Below are 15703 nucleotides of genomic sequence, written 5' to 3'. Positions count from 1 at the left end.
TTCGACACGTGTATTCATATCAAAGGTCTAATCTATTTGTATCTCATTCACCTAAACGACAGATATATGTTCTTGATAGGTGTATATACATTCCAGACTATACAAGAAGCAAACACTTCACTTCTTTTTTTAAAAAAATAAGTTGGCTAATGATCGGTTTTGACATAAATTCCTATGAATTTGAATGTGAGAAAAAAACAAAACATCTTTTAAAACAACACAACTGTTAAGAGGTTTTACCACAAACAGATATATGACATAAAAAATTGTGTAGCAAATGAAAAAATATGCACACTGTCCATAACACCACATGCAGAGATTAACAGAAACTTTAAAAAACTTCGTTTATACGTCTTTATATCTTAATATCTTATTTAAATAATTGACTTAAAATTGGGAGAATATATATGGTATATGGTTTAAAATTTGAAACTAAAATCAATAAATAAATGATTTGAATGTCGAATAAAATGAAAACTCTTCCTAATTCGTATAAAGACATGAAAAATGAAAGAGAATAAATGAAAATTTCGTTTATAAATGTTAAACATGTTAAATGAAGAGGTTGAGAAAAAAGCCCACCAAATCGAAAATTAAATAAGATTTGCAAATCATTTATGTTTAGGCTCACGGCGAGTGTGACCAGTCAGCAGAGGATGCTCACTCCTCCTAGGTACCTGATCCTGCCTCTGTGGTTTTCCACAGGTCCGTGACTGCTCTGCTCTGGACTATTGATTGAATACTAAATTGTCCACGGATTTTTCTCCGTTTTTCCCGATGATGATATCACCCCCAAATAACGTCATATTTCCCGATAATGGGCGCACGGCGGGTGTGACCGGTCAGCAGAGGATGCTTACTCTTTCTAGGCACCTGATACTACCTCTTTCTATTTGGAGGTCCGTGTTGCCCAGCTTTTGATTTGTATTTCGTTTTATGAACAGTTTGTTATTGTCATATTTTCATTTCAAAACTTTGTTCAAATCTACCCACTTACACACTAACTAAAAACCATTCAAGTTTTCATATTAATGTAATTTTTAAATAAATATAAATCATGTGCCAAACTTAATAATGAAGACGGGAAAAGAGGGATTTCCTACACGGAAACGTCAAGATAACACCTTGTCTTCACACTTGTTGTTGACAGAAACATGTACAAAGTATGAAGATAAGTCAGGTAATGTTACATTGGGCATAACTTATGTGAAGATAAGTTAAAAGTGCATAAAGGTAACGCGAATATATAAACTGAAGTCACATGCAAGTCATCCGTGGTTCAAATGCTCCGAATTGTCAGAACTTGGTAGAAATAGTTTATACAATAATTGCCGACCATATATCAATCTTGACTGAATTAAAATGATCCAAATAAACATATGATAATATTTACTCAATGTTTACAAATATACAAGAACTTCCTGGGATAAAAAGATTCATTTAAGGCCTTTGATATTCTTGTTTTACAAAAGTACTGTATATAAATCTTTGTATTAGAACGTATTCTGCAAAACATCGTTAACTTAAAAGATCTTATTTTTATTAGACGTTAAATATAACATCGTTTTAAAAAGTAATTATGGAATAAATCATAATTGGAAAATCACAGTCATTAGAAAATACTGTTAACCAACTTTATTTCGCCTAAAACTGGTTTCGGGCGATTTATTTTAGCGATTTTAATGTAGATTATCTAAAATATATAACGGAAAAGACACTTGAGGACCGGTTCGCGGGGAGAAATATTCGCGATTGTGGGAGATTCGCGAACTTTGCGAAAATTTCTCGCTCGCCAAAAAGTAAGTTAATAGTGAAGGTTGTTAAACAAAATTTGATATTGTTTTCTTTTTCTACGTTTTTTTCCCTTCTTTTTCAATATTATGACAAAGCACTACTTAATGTTAAATTAAGAAAAAGTTTCTTTGAAACCTGAATGTAAGCTTTGTATTTTAAGAGAAGATTATAAAACATTAAGATCATAATAATTCGTTGTTCAGGGTTCATATTGCAAACAAACTTTAAACCAACAGAGATACAAGATCAACGTTCAATATACAAATATAGACGACAGCACTAGCTAAAAGAATATATTTCAATGATCTTTATTTATCTTTATATAGACTTTGCTTCCCTTTTAAAACGATTTCGAAACGATATTTCAGTGTACAAATATGATATTTTATTACTTGTGGTTTATTTATTAACTAAGATTTTAATTAGAATAATAAACAAAACTTTTTTTTTTAATTGATTCGATAAAAACATTTTTTTAAAGACATATATCCTTTTATTGGTTTTTGTTAAATTAAAAAGAAATTAGATAAATTTTTTGAATTATGGAAAGAAACATTTAAGAAAATTTGCATTTTAAACAGACCATGAAATAACCGTGACAATTTCCTTATTTTCACATAACGATAACGTTATATTTCCTTCCCAGCAACTATTTATTTTATGTGACATTCCCTAGTAACATCCTTTTGAGAAAGACAAAGATAAGTGCGACTGAATATCTATTTCACAAATTTAACAAATGTGGCGTATAGATTCCATAACAAACATCCTCTAAATTTCTCAACTCTGTCGGAATAGGCATTTCATTACATAAACACGCCTCTGCTCGACATTTTAAATCATTACATTGTATGAACAGGACAATTTTTACCTATAACTATTAATAGGTAGTATTATTATATCAGGTGAGTTTGAATGTGTATATTTTGTTTTGGGTTGGTCGAACCCTTTTCATGTTTTACTGAGGTTAATTATATTTGTACATTCATGTTGTTGTTGAGTAGGAGAATATTCAAAACATATATTTCTGATACACCATTGATTTATTCAAAAGGTCAGCATCATGCAATGTACTCAATAGATATTTTTACTCTATGCTTTGATAGTATCGACTTGACCTTTAAGGCATTTCTATTTACTAATTGATGTTCTAATGTAACAATGACGTCATTACACAAGTGTTTCTGACAGTATTAGCAACTATAGCAGGATTTTGATTTCTTCTAAAAGATGCATATTAATTAAAGTTTCAGCCGGTCAAACTGAAATTTAGGCCACAAATTTCTCTTATTTCAATTCAAGGATGTGTAATACAGATGAAATTGTTTAGCAATAGCGCAAATATTAATTTGTTTCAAAGAATATATGATTAAAACACCAATATTAATGAAGTGAAACCTTTTTTCTCTTTTCAAGAAATACACTTCTTATGGTTTAAAAAGATAATTATTGCAAGTAAATAACCATATACATGGGTGTTTTTTAATGAAAAAAATATTTTAATTTATATTTAAAACGAGATCCTGTTTTAGTGTGTAAGTATTATTTTTATATAAATATTACATTAAATATAGGTTCTAAACAATTATACATTTCTGCTAAATAAAATCTTTCCTCAAAACAAATTTTATTCACGGTCTTGGTCTCATAAAAGCACAACAAAATTATCTGAAACTAGCAAAGTAACTGTTATCTCAGCATTATGATATTATTTAATTAAATTTAATTAAATCTTACTCAAAAGTATTATTGGGAAAATCATAACCTTCTCCTTACGGTATACGCTTACTCAGAATAAAAAAAAATTCCACTGATGATTATGAAAAACCATCTATTGTGTGTTAAAGACCTATCATGGTACTACTATTTTTCACTTTCAAAAGAGTAGGTAAATGACTTTTTGAGACAATGGCCATTGAATATTTTTTGAGAAAAGTCCGTAAAATTTTACAGTATGATTAAAGTTTTCTTAATTGTGAAAATAATACAAATTGCTAAACTCTTTTAAGAATGAAATACAGTTAAGAAATGGCAGTGACACTAAACAGACACAAAGCATTAAGTTCTCATTCACAATTTTTATAAATATTCCAGTCCGAATTTCCTCTATTAGTTTTCAAATTCCTACTGTTTTTGATTCAATTTTACAACAAAAAACTGAATGATGATAATACTAAAACATTTATAGCATTAAACTAGGTAAAATGGCCTTACTCTGCAGACATAATAGTTATATGTGGTCAATGATCAAAATTTTGAGATATGGTGTCTTTTATCGTTTTTAACGTTTTTCAATACTTTTGTAGTGCGTGCCACTCGGATATCTGAACGAAAAACTGAGATAAAACCAGCAGAAAATATGCAAAACTATGTTGACTAAAAAATAAAATCTTAACTTTGATTATTACAGTACTACCAAAAATATTTCAGGGAAAATCAAAATCTGAAAATTTTAGTCCGAATTTACTCTGTTTCGCTTAAAGCCCAACTTTGTTTGAGCCTTATTCCATAATATAGTGAAAATATCAAATGGTTTGACAATAATAATTCATTTCATGAATATTTTTAGTGTTTAGAACAAATTTTCTAATGACATTGAACTTTATAACAATCCGAATTTGAGAACTCAAACCCTGAGTAAACAACGTCCTTAAGCGCACTCGATATTCAACTTAAATGTAGCTCGATACCAACAACAGTATTACACATGATCTTACCCGTCTAATTGTAATTTACATATAACAGAAATAGTAAATTCTTCATAAAGTTTCTCCTGTCAATAGACCCCGAGCCATTGGAGCATATATTTGTTGACTTTTGTTTAGTAAAAGTAATTTGAAATTGAATTGGAGAAACGGATGATTTTATCTTTGATGGAAAAATATTGTGACAAATATTGAATCCAATATCTTGAAAGCATGATATAATAGGTGTATTCATAGACTAGAAGAAAAGTAAAACATTCTATTTACAAAACAAAATATCCTGCATAGTAAAATTAATACTGAACATCAAGGCTAGATGCAAATTTCATGAAGACATCTTTCACCAAAGTACTGTTTGTATAAAAAAAATGCAATTATTATATGTTTGATGCATATAGGAAAGTTATATTTCAATGTTTATAATATTCATCACCATCTGTATTTTCTCCTGTTAGGTTATTTTGTATCTTAATTTTTTTCCTTCATATAAGAACAACTTTTTCAATTATACGATCAAACAAATAGTAGGCATTGCAAATATAGACTTATGAAATGTGGCGAAAACGAACAGTGCTCTAAATCAAAAGCCCGAAGGAAATATACAAAACAGGAGCAGAAGTGTTATGCGCAATATATACCGTGGTATGTGAATGAGTGAAAGTTCAATAAAAATGTATTTTTGTAATTACTCTCAAATAGTATTACGTAAACTTATTAGGATAAGTGATATTGCCGTTAACCATATATTAGCCGTTCGCCGTTGGACCTTAGCTTTGGTTTATGAAAATATTATTAAATCCTTAATTCCAAAAAGAAAAACATAAACAAAAATTATTGAAATGATTGACAAAAACTTTGTTCAAAAGAAACAAAGCATTTGAAACCTTTTTTCCCAAATATTTTAATAAAAATGCGCCGTTGAAAATTTATCTGGATAAGCCTTGTTTACATATAAAAATCGCTTGTAAAATTAAATGAAGAATTAAATAAAAGATTTCTTATTAAAAAATAAAAACGCAGCTGTATAAAAATTAAAAAGCCCAAGAATTTCTTACCGTCTGCAGATTTTAATTCCCTTCAAGATTATAATCGATTAGATAGATTCTTAATTGTGTAAATCTACCTGGCATTCATTTTTAAGTTATCTTTTTTTAAACAATCTGTTTATTTCTTGTGCCAGACTACAAGGTCATACTCGTGACAAAACAATTGCCTTTTCTATATTTAATTCTCATATTTTTCCGGGGTTTTGAAAAACTGTTTTAAGTGATGAACTTTATTCATGCATAGATTTAGTGGAGTTGCTCACTTTAAGAGAAATATATTCCTAATTCGGAATAAAATTAAATACTTAAACGAAGAAAATAATTAGGAAAGGTGAACAAATATCAAATTAAGTTATTTTTGTATGATTTTAAAATGGTTATTATTTTTTCGGAAATGTCTAAAATTTCGTATACATTAATTTTTCTATTATGAAAATTTATAATTATAGTTCAAAGAAAATCTTTTCTCAAATGGTTAAAAAAAATTTTTTTTAATTTAAGGAAAAGGGAATCATTCTTTGAGTATTATGAGATGATAATTTCGGTCAGGGTGTGATCAAATCAATTTAAGCCCTAATGGCTTTAAGAAATATTTGATTTTTGTTTTGATTTTTTCAGACATTTTTGTTGTAAATACATTGTTCATGACACAAACAACTAAAAAAAAGATACAGTCTTTATACGTCTTTAATGACAAGTATGTGTTGTATGTACACCTATTTTTATTAATCTTTTGCAAACATATTAAATTGAAGCAATATTCATTCCAAATGACCTATGGTGATAACGAACAGTATTCAAAATCAAAAATCCAACCTCAAAACAGGATTAGGGCAAACACAGACCTCTAAAAATTGAAGAAGGATCCGGTTCTCTTTGTCGTATTCGAGAAAATGATGATAAAATCAGTAGACAATTAGGTGATTAATTATGGTCCAACAATAAGTATAAAAAACGAAAGTCAGCATGTGATCTAGTAGAAGATTGTTTTTGCTGACAAGTCGTTGTATCGATTATAGAACTTACAAAAAGATTACTTCAATCAAGATTGTTGATAGTCCTGCTTTATCAATTTGTTTGTCAGAAGCTTGCCTCGCAAACGTAGAGCATACCCTTACGTATCGAATTAACTGAGGGACAAAAACTACATATACAGGTAATTAAGGTATATTGCTACGTAAGGAAGGAAGGTTGACTGTTGAAAAATTAAAGTCATCACGTTTATCATAAAGTTTTGTAGTTGGTTACCATCAATGTCCAGTAAAATATCCAAATATGAAACATATGACGCTGACTCTGTGAATTTTTTTTTATTTCAATTTAACTGGAATATATCGAGTTATTGTCACTATGTGAATAGCATTGTTTATTGATAATACGTCGTCGGTATACCTGACTTTTGGGTTGAGGGTCACAATCGATATCTCTAAAATATATTAGTAATTTCATTGTTATATCTCTATTTTTCTATCGATCTATCTAGCTATCTGTCTATTTTGAATAGGACGCACCTTTAAACAAAAAATAAAAAGATTGCCCTAAGGCATTCAATCCTTTTGAAATATAATAATTAATTGGTCATTTAAAAAATCAGGTGATATAATATGTAGTCAATTTGGTTTGCAAAATACAAACATTGTGATTACGTCTTCTAACTTCTTTAATTAACATTTACAAGCAGGTGATTCGTGAATATTCATTACATCTATATTTATAACGTTTTAATGTCTATACACCACAAACTATTTTCTATCTGAACTTTTTTAATTGGATAAATCAAGGCCACCTTTACAAATTCCGTTTAATATCTTGTATCAATGAAAAGGGTTCCTTCTCTAGTTATCTGGAAGTGGACTATGTAAATATCTGTACGCAAAGACTAGTTGTAACCCTTATGAATTTAAAGGTTAGTGCAGAAAAGTTAAATGTTTCTGATTGGTCGGTTCCGATTTCTCGGAGATAAAAAGGCCATCTGAAGTGAAGGTAGAGTATTTTGATCAGATGCCCCATGTTTGTTGTATTTATAAATTAGATAGGAAAATATGTGATCACATGAATCTGGTTATAATTTTCTGTGCATCAATTTTATAGGTAAGTTAACTTTTTTTTTATATATATAAAACTCATATCAGTCATTATAAAATGAGAAAGAAAAGTGGTTCACTATTTTCTCTGCAAATAATTCTAACTTTTCCATAAAAGAGACAAATGTACTTTATTTCTGCTTAAAACAGCCTTTTTATAATTGATGACAATTTGCAGATAAATAAACAAAATTTTCTTATATTATCATTTTTTGTAGCTCTCCTAGAAAAATGTTGTTGGAAAGATACAGCGGGATTTTAGTTTTAATTGTATCAGTTTTCATCATGACAACAGCAAGTAGATGTCGAAAACGCCCAGTTCGAGAGATAATTCAACATAGAAATTGTATTCAGAAAACTGTCATTAACTTTGCCTGTGAAGGTTCATGTGACAACAGACTGTCAAATATTCTCAGTGCTGAGAGTGCAACGCAATCCTGTCAAATATCTGCTAGTCAACAGCGGTTTGTGCGTCTCAGATGTTTCGAAAATGGAGATTTAACTCAAATGAAATCCCGACAAATAGCCGTATCTGTAGTGACCGGCTGTTCTTGTAGTGCAATATCTGGACCTTCAGCAAGTAATAGCACTTCTCAGCTAGTCGCAGGCATTAACAGACCCGCCCATGCGACGAGACGGTCGAGATTCCAAAGCCTTTTGCAAAGACTTGCAATGGGACGGCACCGTGGAAGACACAGACTCCAGGGGAACTCTGAATCATGATCTTGACGTTTAATTGTCAACTTTATATAATACGGGTGTACAAATAATGAATCTCTATCAACTTCATAACTTTTTTATTAGAACAACAACAATGCATCAATTCTTATGAACAAACGGTTCACGTTGTTCACAGAAAAAAACATTTTTTGCCACAAAATTGACTGCTTACGAGTGTTATTGCACGAGTTTACAGTTTTACGTGGTACTTTTGTCTTATTACTCAATATGCATATGTATATAGACATGATCTTTTTTTATTTATAAATCTTAGGAAACGTCTTACAATTATAAATTTTGAACTCATGCGATGGGATGAAATTTCTTACTGTTCAATATTTATGATTTATATATCTATATCAGTGTTGGCAGTATGTCTCAATATTTCAACCCAAATATATGTTACCATTTTGTTGTTATGAATCCATTTTATATTGGTTATCGTTGCTTGAAGGTTATGTGTTGATTAAAGCTGTATTAAAAAATCATAGTATGTTTTATTGTCCGACATTTACTTTATCCGAGCCACGCTTTAGCCACTATTTGAATCTAAGGATACACCGAATAGCACCGTATATTGGGAATTATTAGGAACAAATACCCCTTAATCGTTCAACATTACCAGGAATGTTTGGTACCTTGCAGATAGAGGAATAATCTAAATTTTACAAACAAGACAAATAAGACGCACCTTAAAATTTAACTCATAAGGAGCGGAAAAGAATATTTATTTGGATTTTATAATATGGAATCTTTAGAATTCATGATGGATTAATTTTCGTTGAATTCGTTAGTAGCCCCCCGCCACGAATTGACATCCTCGATCGAGGAAAACAAATTTTGAAAGAGTAAGTTATCTCACTGAAAACCGACGTATCAGTGAAATCATAATGCCATGGATAAACCAAAACAAAAAAACAAAAAACAAAAAAAAAAAATCCCAAAAACCCATAATCCAAGATTACCCCCACCCCCCGATGTACATAATTCGACGGTATTAGTGGATCAACCTCGAAGTGATTATAACTGTTTCCTGTATGTTCCTATATGTACTGTAAATCCGGTAATTTTCGCGGTTATCTAGCTTTCTGAAAGAAACTTTTTTAATCGCAAAAAATGACTGATGCAAATTAAAAATGTTCCTCATTTTCCAGATTCTCGCAAATTGTGTGACGGGTAAAAAAACCCGGATATAGGTTATAAAGTTCAAACTCTTGAGTCAGATGTTTGCCGAGTTCAAGGATCCTAATGTTGTGAGCACCGTATATCGTAAATGGGGGGGAAAAAATCAACACCTGAGCATGTATAAAAGACCTGAGCTAAAATGTGTCATATCATGCCATTTGGACTGACACCAAAGTACAGGTGTTTCCTCCTCGGCATTTTCCGCAATTTGAATTTCTGTCATAATTTGTATGACTTCAGTCAATAAAGTACATGTGCATTGTACTTGGCTTTGGACCCTGACAAATTCTGTTCGGAATTTGCTCAAATCATTTGTGTATCGATCGGAACACTGAAGTCATGCGTAGCATAAATGAACTTTTCTAATTAAGTTAATTGATTTGTGAATTGTTTGTTTTAGCAATTAATAATAGCGTTTGTTTTCCCAACCCAAGTACTTTAATTTTGGATGAACTGTAAATATTTATCTTTTATTTTCAACTAAGGTTAACAAGTCAAAAGAGCATGCAATAGTTTTAATTAAGAATCGTTTCATAGTTCAATACCAAGTAAATATTTGCACCTCTACATCCTACTCTTTAAAAATATTGAGTCCAAATTCCAAGTTTAGTTCAAATTTCGGACTGATTTAAAAGTTTGAGACATGCTGATTGACAGATGACTTAGTTGCACTAACAGAAACTGACTTCAAGACCCAAACCAAGAGCTTACATCACATATGACAAAAATCTGAAACAAAAATCAAATGAAACCACTGATTCGACCACATTTCACATTAATTAACAAATATTATGTTTTTTTCACACCAGGGGCACGATAAAGTATGTATATGTATGTATACGAGGTCTTCGACGAAATTTACTTTTGTTTGATGCCATATTTATATATAGGTTGTTTTTCAAGACTTTTCCGAGAAAAATTGGTTCAGTAGGTCGTAATAAAAAAAGAAGAAGCATTTGTGCAAATATAGTGGCAACATCACCACCAACACACATCACACACTCAAATAGATTGAAAACATATCTGATGTAAATCTTCTTTTTAAAAGCTTGCTCAAATCTTATTTTAAATACGTAATGTTTTAGTGAACATGACAGTTTGGAAAATTCATTCCCTTGACTTCACACACAATAATTTTTTTTCCAATCCCTGAAAATTAAGTCGGTCTGTCTTTTATATCTGACGATGGGATTTTGATAATATTTTATTGAAACGATCAAATTTAAATTAAAAAGAAAAAGTTATTCTACAAATAATATTGCGTACTACATGTATATTATTTGTCCAAGTCTATTAGATTTGTTATTTCTTTAATAAACACATGTCATTGAGTTAATTACAAAATCCTGGGATTTTAATAAATTCAGTATACATTTAAATAATATGTATGTGACAAGCTCAATCACCGCTCCTTCCAATAGAAAGCATTTCTCGGACGTGAAAATGAAATTCGTTGTTTTTATTAGCATCACATGTATGATTTAATAGGAGAGTGAAGTAATTTGTCACAGAAGATTTTTATAAACTAAAGCTGTTAAAAAAATAGACGGAATGTTCAAGTATTTAGGTGTAAACAAACTTTTTTCTTTTCCCTCTCAAAAATGGCACAAAAATACTTGAAATATGAGATTTGCATGTATGAGTGGGTCAATTTAAGGTCATTCAATTAATAAAGTGAGAACTCCCCAAAATCATGAATCCATTAAAAAAGTTTCATGTCAATCTTTTTTTCTTTCAGACGTTTAATCAGTTTTCATATTTCGAGACATACATTTTTGGATTTTGCAAGTCGTCGTTTCATTAAAAAACTATCGGAATCTGTTGGAATTATTATGGATGGTATGCAAAACTTGAGCCATTTTTTATAATATGGCTGCTATTTACTTACATTACAGACACTGCTATGTCACAGATGTCAAACATCACCTTGGTGTACTAAGGTATTATATAACTTAACTTAAAAAAGAATTATGTAATAACTGTTTTTCTTTTACACGTCCTGCACACATTGCATGAAGTTTTTAATTCCATGTCTAGAATATCAGATTGACATTGCAATCGTATGTCTACTTTCTTAAATTCATCGTATCAGACAATACCACAATCAGGGATTATGTAAATTGCAACATCTTTCGGTACATCATGCCGACGTATGTTTGTCTCATAAATCTCAATTTGAATTATAATTGCTTTTCATTTTGCAAATAAGCCATGTAACAGGAATCATTTTACATAAATAATTTTGACCCCTGTAGCCTCAATAATTCACAACTCCATTCATATACCACCTGCAAAGTGTGCCATCTATATCTTACTCAACGTCAAATTAGGAATTAATATTCTCTGAATATAAGAATATTTCGGGGCTGCAATCATACCAAATAAATTCTGGGCGCTTTATCAGTATTGAGTTCTTGAAGTGTCGACAGATTTGACTTTTTATCACAGAAAGATCTAAATTAAGTCAATTGGATTCTCTATATAGATTCCTGTACACATCCACGTGTTGCATTTAGAACTACCTGTTTGTTTGTTTTGTAATCTTCAACAAACAGTTGATCCAATCCGGTGTGTTGACCGTTAATTCCGCATGGTGACAGTTGGACGAGAGTTTTACCGACACGATGCCACATCAGTTCAATGTCATTATCATAAGGTCTCCTCATTCACAAGTCTCGGGACGAGAGCAAACGTGAGTGCGGTGCGGTTATGTACACAGTCAAATGTTTACGGTCCAAACAAATGACCCTCCTTTTTGACTTAAACATTCTCTCTACCAAAACGAAATATGAATTTGCGTAATATTATACACATGAAATACTTTTAAAAAAAGTAATTCTAGTTCTTACCTTGCTACATTCATTTCACAAGATCATTTGGGGATATTTTTTTAGCTCTGCATTGATGTAAACTCAAAACATTAAAACACACAAGGTCATGACCTAAAAAAAGATGACCGCTGATCAACCAAGAACTCTTTATGAGAAAAAACGAAATAAGTAAAAGCATTTATCTCTATTCATTAAAATAAATTAAGCATATTTATTATAATTATGATATGTCATTATAAATTCAATATTGCTAATATCACTTAATGTGTACCTAATGAAATAGAACCATTATAACAGGAGCTTGGACTTTGGGTAGTTGTGTCAAACAGCAATATCACGTATGCCTGTCTATTTCATTGCTGCCCACTCAGTGAAAGCTCATTGAAATCAACACGATTTGTCTGGCATCTGAGCTAAGACTACGCAATCGGTGCATATTTCACTTGAATCCAGCATCATTTTTAACATGTTTTGACGCAAGAAATGATAGCTACGTCCTACGGAAAGTCCAAGGCCTTGTAATAATGGTTCTACATACACCAGTCCAGTTTTTACTAGTTTTATACACAGTGTTTGTGTACACATGATTGTATGTTATACGCAAACAATATGAGTCTGTCTATGCAAAAGATTATCGACATCTGTATCTTTATTTCATTAAAAATTAGAAATTATCTACCAAATCTTAACATTGAATTTTCTTTGTTTATGTCAATATATCGCTCTTGAGACAACTTATTAAAAAACAGACTTTATAAAAAAAATTCTAAATAAGTGCATGTTCATTTATACGCAGAATTGATATAAAAATTGAGGAACTGTAAGATATTCTTGTATGCTAATTACTGTGCTTGAAGTTTTTGTACACTTTGTTTAGTCCTATAGATAAAAGATAAAAAAATTAAAAATAAAGCAATACACTGAGAGAGAGAGAGAGAGAGAGAGAGAGAGAGAGAGAGAGAGAGAGAGAGAGAGAGAGAGAGCTCTATAGTAACAAGTGTCACTCTCAAACTTGAAAAAAGAGAGATTTCATTTTACATAATTATATTTCATAAGAAAAAAAGCCAGCCCAAAGAGACCAAAAGAGACCAAGTGCAGGTACATTTATATACGATGTTTTCTAATATTACAAGGTCACTTGTGTCAACAACGTGTTAATTCACTTGATTTGCATCCATTACACAAGTATACTCTTATACATGTAGATATGACAGAGGTATCGGGACAAGTGTAGCAAACTGTAAATGCTCTTTTAAAACCAGACTCTGAATAGATACCAGAAATCTAGTCCGATCCCAATTCTTTTGCAATAGTATTTTGACATTATTTTCCTGTTAATACTGTTTTTCAAAAGAATGCACGTAAATGTATAACAGTTAAATTTCAGTTATTTAAAGCTGACATGAACTTAAAGCATTTGGTCGCCATATTAGTTTTGATCGCTCCTCATCTGCCACTGGGGTATATAAACCAGTCGAGAAAGTTATGGTCAGTTGCTTTCCGATCGAAACATTCAGGCTGCACGGACTTCTAAATGCATGAACTACACACTGTAGTAAAATGTATCCGTATCATATTGCACAGTACTGTCTTACTTCGCAAGCACATCGAACACGTATGTCGTTCATACTGAGTGCAAAGCATCGCATATATTAACCCCGGCGGCAATTCATCCAAGACAGAAGATTTGTGATAGTAAATCTAAGAAAGTAACACCGTGACATCGTATTCATCGGTTTCTACAAAAAAATCTCCGTTTCTAAAATCCAAGTAGTCATTACACGATCTGACACAGTGTGTGGTTTGCGCATGTGCGACGTTATAACAGACACAGGGAAACGTTTAGCAACTATTGAGGATTATCTGGATTTCAGTCTGTCTTGTTTTGTCGTTCATTTGAGATTCCTTACCAGTGCAGTGGTTGTCATATTATTTTTGTTCAAAACGCGTTTCTCCGTCCAATGTTACGTGTTCGGGTGAATGGAATATACCTGAAAGTGGTGAAGCATGAATAATACTATCGGTCTTATATAGGGGGTGGTTTGTGTTGAGCAGAACAATAGAAACTGACAACTTATATGGCGGTAGTCGGAGATATAAGGGAAATAATGCGTATTTATGAATCCATGTCAGCTTTAATTAAGTCATCGTTGTAAAATAGGACATTGCCGTTTGATATGCAGCTGGATTTCCCATCACAAGCAAACATGTATTCTTAGTTTTCAAGCAAAACAAACGCTTTTTGATAAAAAGCAACTGAACAATCCCTAAACATATATAAGACTTGCTCTGTTTTAATAATTTTTTTCCTCCTAGCAGGTCATCTTGTTTTCAAAACATTATTTTACCCTTGTTCTTTCTTCATTTGTGAATCGGTAAAATATATTGACATGCTGTTTGAAGCCAACATTTGTCAATACAAAATTTACGTAATGTTGTAAGTTTTGTATTTACTGCCATTAAATACAAAATGTACAACTGTTTCATGAAAATAGTTTAATATTTACTGCGTTTGGTAGATTCCAAATTAACAACATTACATTTAAATCAATTTAGATATTATATTGTTCTATACAAAATATTGCAACTTTTAGATTACTTGTGTCATTGGCCGATATCCTATTTGGACTTACCTGTATGAGATTACCTGAAAACAGACAGAATATTTCCATTGTGGTATTTATCGCGTAAGGATGTTTGCAACTAATCTCGCAAAGTCAAAAATAGAAGACTCAAATCTATACATAGAATCTTTAGATATGAAGCACTACATTTAGAATTTCTATACCAAACTAGACAAATGACTCATAATGTAAAACGAGTTTTATCTTAGTGGGGCGGGGGATTGGGTTTTGATGAACACGTTCAACTATTTCATGATATTCGAGGGAGAAACATGTGAATAAAAGGAAGCGAATATGCTCTCCTAATGTAATACATAAAACATTAATTTTTACAATGTTGAGATTAAAGTGACAGAAGGACAGTGCGATATTAGCATTGACATATTTTTAATGAATTGTCGGTATCCTATGTATTAGAGTGTATTAGAGTATATTTGTGTAAATTTGAATTTGAATATCTACCGCAGCGGCTCATATACTTTATACTAGTAATTAGTTTTTTTCTTCGAAATTATGACTAACTCTATTTATTCAATGTTTCTGTGTTGCTCTTACTGAATTGTTTACAGAATTTAAAAGTATTTTCGTCACGTAAGCAACTGTCTTCCATTTAAAAACTATTTTTCTTTGGAAAACAAACCCCCTATTTTCTAAAAATAGTTTTGGTTTAAAAAAAAGAGGGTTTCAAGTTACCTAAAGAATATCATTACAAAA

The 15703-nt window shown here is 31.1% G+C and overlaps 1 long non-coding RNA gene across 1 annotated transcript; it reads left to right on the top strand.

The window, feature by feature from the left end:
- The first annotated feature begins 7422 nt into the window (after positions 1-7422).
- On the top strand, positions 7423-8839 carry LOC128160171 (uncharacterized). The gene is made up of 2 exons (XR_008240246.1): positions 7423-7636; positions 7848-8839. It is a non-coding gene; the product is annotated as an uncharacterized LOC128160171 (long non-coding RNA).
- The last annotated feature ends 6864 nt before the right edge of the window (positions 8840-15703 follow it).

This window comes from Crassostrea angulata, chromosome 8 (assembly GCF_025612915.1).
Source record: "Crassostrea angulata isolate pt1a10 chromosome 8, ASM2561291v2, whole genome shotgun sequence".
NCBI lineage: Eukaryota > Metazoa > Mollusca > Bivalvia > Ostreida > Ostreidae > Magallana > Magallana angulata.
The sequence above is the reverse complement of the archived record's forward strand: the minus strand, read 5'-3'. Positions and strand labels throughout refer to the sequence as shown.